This window comes from Lampetra planeri, chromosome 31, assembly GCF_965212315.1.
Source record: "Lampetra planeri chromosome 31, kcLamPlan1.2.h2, whole genome shotgun sequence".
Lineage (NCBI taxonomy): Eukaryota > Metazoa > Chordata > Hyperoartia > Petromyzontiformes > Petromyzontidae > Lampetra > Lampetra planeri.
The window spans coordinates 4,591,494-4,597,460 of NC_136137.1; the positions used below are offsets into that span (position 1 = coordinate 4,591,494).

A 5,967-nucleotide genomic window follows, 5' to 3' on the forward strand; every position below is an offset into this window, starting at 1 on the left:
TTATGGAACACACATGTGGCGACATACATATATGTAAATGGAACATGTGAACCTACAACGCATTCCAAAGACAAAGGTGCCCCTGTAGTATTTTTGTTCCAGGATGCTGTGGGCAAGTGCTGTTTGCGAGCACCTATCACGGCCGGACCGGCGCACGAGTGGGTGGTGTGGCCACCACGCCCGGCCGCCTTTGTCTCCCCAGTGCTGATATTTTACACATCGCACCAGGTACTTGATTTAAGGCTGAGTCTACCTAGGGGGTCGGGGGAGGCCCACGATTGGTTCAGATATTCGCCACTGATGCTAGCCGTGAGCGGGCATCGAACTGAGGTAGCCGGGTTCGTAGCGCAGTGCGCTAACCACTACCCCACCGCTCCCCACAAACCCTACACACGTGTGCACATATGTTGCATGTAAACACCACACTACAAACTTCGCATGCCAAAGTAATGCCGCCCTCCGCAATCTATGCGCCACGCTAATTAACCGCATATATATAAGCTGCGCGAGTATGAGCGTGCTTATGAGATGCATGAACAACTACACGTACGATTAGTATCTAAATCTCCACGTATACACGTACATACAAATACATAGACAAAGACTCCCCGTACAGCCCTCCACAGGCTGTGGGGCAAGAGCTGTGAGCGAGCGCCTACGTGAAGGCGGGGACGGCACAACAAGGACAAGCAAGTAGCCAAGCACCACGCCCGGCCGCCTTTGTCTCCCTCCCACATGTACCCACGCTACCGCAGATAGGACATTCTTAAGTGACGAAACGGAATAGTATATTTTGACACTACACCGCAACTCAGACTCAATGCCACGCAAACGCGTGTTCGTACGGTGCGTGTGCGTACACTTTACAATTCCTAAACAACAACAACAACAACATTCGCCACTAAGCGGCAATTCATAAACACGCGCGCACCGTAACGCACTCTCACCGAAACGCGACAGAAATCACACGGCCCCCATCGTCCTTGCACCGCTCTTAATTAATTAGCACGCAGGACAAGAGAGCGAGAGAGAGAGAGCGAGGGAGAGGGAGAGAGCGAGGGAGGGAGAGAGAGCGAGAGAGAAAGAGTTCACGAGTCGCGGGTGTGCGCAGCGAATGCCGACGAAGAGTGATTAATATCGATGGCGCGCTCAGCTCGCTTGCGCTGAAGTGGCTCAGCGTGCGATAAATGAATTCGTGACCAACCCGTGACGAAACTGCACCGCCAACTCGCAGTCACGTGCCTGTAGCCATAGACCCAATAGGGGAGAGAATGCGGAGAGAGAGCGAGCGAGCGTGTGTGTGAATGTCTATCCTGTAGACAAGACAGAGTGCGTTGTGCTCGTGTGTGTGTGTGCGTTTGAATAGACTTTGACTCGAGCGGCAGGCTCGTGGTTAAGCGGCACTTCGCTACAAAACTGCAGGGACAATTGCAGCCACCCGAGTTTGATTTCCGCTCAGGGGAAAACTCCGACCAGACGATAGCGGAATGCCTGGGCCTCCCCCTAGGTCGACTCAGCCTTTAAATTCGTACCAATACGGTAGAAGAAAAAAAAATCAACATTGGGGAGACAAAGGCGGCCGGGCTTGGTGCGCTGTCTGCGGCCTTCCGAGGGGCTGCGGGGAATCCCCGTGCGCATTGTTCAGCCATCGTGGGTGGAATGCCGAGGATCGTGTTTGATTAGCCGATGTACCTCGTGTAAGACCATCAGCAGTGGGCGATGGCCTCCCCAAGCCATCTCCATCGCCATCATCACCACCACCAACCACGGTCAATCCACTGCTGCTGGATGATGGGCCCCCGCACGCCGTCGCTCCACATCTCTTGACGATCCTGCGACGTGACGGCTGATGTTCGTCGTCGGCCGTGGTCCTTCCACCTTTACCTTCCAAGTTCCTGCCCAAGCCCATGGCGGCACTTGTAGTAGACGCTTCACGCCACGTGCTGTGCGCGTGCCGGTACACGTGCCGGTACACGTGCCCCGGTACAAGTGCGCACGTACCGAGCCGACGGGGTGAGAGTTCTGAAAGCGCGGAGTGAGCGGAGCTTTAAGAGTATTGCCATCCGGTGAGTATGGGTATATGCACATACATGTACACGCGTGTACACGTGTGCCATGCGTACGTACATCCACCACGAACACTCATCCGTGTACACGCATACATCCGTACATGCACACATGATCATGCATACAAACACGTGCAATTCTCTCTTGCGAAATAGACGTATATGGTCTCTTCTCAATGGGTATTTAGTTAATATTTAGTTTTGCATTAACGGTAACACAACCTTTAAAAAAAGGTTATGTTCTTCTCCCGAGCATATAGAGAGCAAAAAAAACATCGCAAGGTAAACTTTTAAAACTAAGAAATTGTAGCAATATAAATGTTAATCACACGCGGCGTCTTTTCGGTAACCGCGTAAATCGATTGTGCAAACGGTTACCGATTATAGTTGTACCGGTTATCGGTTCGTCATCACTCGTTGCAGATAGAGGCCGTTCATGCGAGATACCCTATCCGAGCCTGGGAGTCACGCTCATTTACGTCTGTGAAACATTGTGTGCGTATCATCATCGTCGTCGTCGTTATTTGTAAGTGTGTTAATCACATCGCTTGACTCGCGTCATCGCAACGAACTACCACAGAGTCCACTTCAAGTGACCATTCGGACCGGAAGGGGGGGGGGGGCGCCCTTTGCTATCGATTATGTTTTCGCTCATGAATCTGCTGATAAATATATGAATACAGAGAGGTCCGCAGAGCGCGGGCAATAATCATTATTGGTGGTCGCGCCGGCTCCTGACCGCTCTTGCTGCTGCTGCTGCTGCTGCCTCCCCCGCTCGTCTGTGGTTCCTCATCCTCCTCTTCCTGGTGACCCCGAGTGGTCCCTTCTCTCTCTCTCTTTTTAGCTACACGAGTGAGCGAACACGAAAACAAAGAAATGTAATTAATAGTAAATAATATTTTCATTTAAAGCTTTCGTGACTGCAGGGATTCATATTCTTGGTTCTTTCGGTAAAGTCACGTAGAAGGGAAATAATATTTATATTATTTTATTATTTCCCTTCTACGTGACTTTACCGAAAGAACCAAGAATAGTAATAATATTATATACGTTGAACTTCTTTCGCACCGTACGTGGCCAACAGTGCTAACCGGAGCTTAGGACACCAACACTAAACATGAGAAAAAAAAAACCCCCAGCAAATACGACTCGGTGTTATTATGGATTGCGGTGTAGAGAAAATAGACTGACCCCGTTCGTAGGACGGGCTGGCTGCCACCTGCTTGCTTGCCTGCAGCTCACTCACTCTCTCTGAAACTTCCTTATCGTGATCGTTTAAGAACCTTCCTCAACAAAGACGAGTAGGTTTTCTAAAAGGGCACGGGAAATCATTGTACAACTGTAACTCTGTCTCCCTCTGCGTGTATATTGATACTGAATGTATTTAAAACTTCGGAAGCAGGAACACGTATTTGAATCGGCCTCCACGTCGTATGGATGCCGCTATTGTATCACTGAGCCATTGTCTATTCCACTGCTGGATGAAAGTCCTCTGGCCATGCCGCCGTCATCCGTTCCACGTGGCGGTCACGCGCCTGCACATTGGCCGATCCCAGTCGCTCCATCTCCTTGCAACGGACGTCCGAGTATATTGCTTGAGACAAATAACTTGAACGTTCTCAGTTATGAAAGTAATCGATGTATATTTAAGCGGCGTTAATGAAATGTGTGCGTAATTATTCAGCGCGGGACTGTATTCCGTGTTTGTGACGATGCGTTGCGTAGTAAAAGCGCATTAACTAATTCGTTTATCATTCTTTATTTCGTCAAAGTTTTTAAAACTATAGTCAAGCGCCTGGAGTGCGGGCGTTCTATAAATATGTATAAAATATAAGATGAGATTATAGTTTAGTGGTGCTCGTAATAAGTGCCGTAACAATTATTGTATTCGGTAAAACTATTTTAGAAAGTCACGAAATTTGAGTTAAATATCTCGGTTAGCATGGAGACTCCGTGTGGGCCTTCCTAGGTAAATACATAATATTATATATTTTTTTATTCTTGTTTGTATTATTACTACTTACCAATAGTCATTGAAGTACATAGCGTGGCACGCGTTCTATCACGAGATACAAAACAATCCCGTACCGAGTTGGGGTATTACCGCACAGGCTCGTGAGAGTTGGTCACAGCGGGGCCTTGGGTGTAGGGGAGGTCCTTCATCCAGCAGTGGAGCGACCGTGGATCATGACGATGACGTAGAGTAACTAGCCCGAAGTGGGCCTTCATCCAGTAGTGGAGCGACCGTGGCTCATGATGATGGTATTGATGATGATAGTGCAAAGTAAATCCCCCGAATCTCCCCGATGCGTGTTCTGCTTGTAACGGCAGTGCTGTTTGGCACGATGCCCGAAGTTTCGCTCCAAACAACAACAAAGTGGAATATGAAACTTGAATTGAAATCGCGCGGCGGGTTTTCTCCGGCTGTTCCGATGACCACCTCCTCCCACGTCAATAATGACAACAATCTCGTCATCCCCGAATCGCCTGGCAACATCTCAAGGTACGAGTCGAACTTCCCGAATGGAGATGCGTGCGCGTGCGTGTACGATACAAAAGACAAAGATCCCCCGTATAGCCTTTGTACAAACTCTTCGGGCAAGTGCTTTTACCGACCCTATGAAGGCTGACACGGCGCACAAAGGGGGGTGGGGTGGCGTGGCTAACACACCACTACCGCCCGCCTTTGTATCCCCCAGTGTATCCCGTGGTTGAATCAGCCCCGCAGAAGGCCCCAGAACTCTTTCAGACAATCAATCGCATGCCCACGATGTTCGTGAGTCGAGTCTCTGCGTTCGAGTCTCTGCGTTCGTAGCGTAGTGGCGCTAACCGCTGCGCCACCGCTCCCGCCCGCACACACACACACGCGAATAAACACCCCTATGCGCGCGCGTAAATTCACAATCGCCGAATATTTCATCGCAGGGTTCTGTCTTCACGACTGAAGTTTTAAACGAGTTTCGCAGTCGAAGCGTCATCAAGATAACGCTCCCGCAGAGCGGAAGCTATCAAGTACAAGATTTGAACTTCCGCAGTTGTAGATATGAACTCATAGTCCACGATTGCCCTCGACTATTAAGTTAACCGAATGAGTAATGGGGAACAGTTTTGAAAAATATATATATAAATCCAGCTAAGGTTATATTTCTGTGTTTAGTTTAAAAGTTGTTTCAATGTGCTTTCTAATAATAATAAACCACACTGCACCACGCTGATCAGTGTGAGTTGAAGCCAATTATAGGTCTCTGTCAGTCTGTTCGCCTCGATGTGAGTCTATGTTTCTCTGTGTGACTCCATGGGTCTTTGTGTCAGTCTATGGGTCTCTGTATGAGTCGCTGTGTCCGTCTGTAGGTCTCAATGTGAGCCTATGGGTCTCTGTACGTCTATGGGTCTCTATACGAGTCTATGTATCTCTGTGTGAGTGTATGGGTCTCTGTGTCAGTCTATGGGTCTCTTTGACAGTCTATGGGTCTCTGTGTGCATCGATGCGTCTCTATTAGTCTCCGGTTCTGGGTTCTCGATACAAGTCTATGGGTTTCTCTGCGAGTCTATGGGTCTCGATGTAAGCCACGATAACGATATGTGATAATGATAACAATTGACAGCACTTTGTCGATCTACTGCTAAATGAAGACCCCCCCCCCCTCCCACGCCGTGTCGATCATGGGGGTGTTTGACCATACTTCACCATGCTGACCAATACGGATTGTCGGAGATGCCCATAGACTCAACACTACCCATAGACTCAACACTACCCATAAACTCAACACTGCCCATAGACTCAACACTGCCCATAGACTCAACACTACCCATGGACTCAACACTACCTATGGACTCAACACTACCCATAGACTCAACACTGCCCATGGACTCAACACTACCCATGGCCTCAACACTACCC

The 5,967-nt window shown here is 49.1% G+C and overlaps 1 long non-coding RNA gene across 1 annotated transcript; it reads left to right on the top strand.

Annotated features, from left to right (window-relative positions):
* Positions 1 to 1,986: 1,986 nt before the first annotated feature.
* Positions 1,987 to 5,301, top strand: LOC144729117 (uncharacterized). Its single transcript, XR_013587629.1, has 3 exons — positions 1,987 to 2,066; positions 4,398 to 4,569; positions 4,992 to 5,301. It is a non-coding gene; the product is annotated as an uncharacterized LOC144729117 (long non-coding RNA).
* The last annotated feature ends 666 nt before the right edge of the window (positions 5,302 to 5,967 follow it).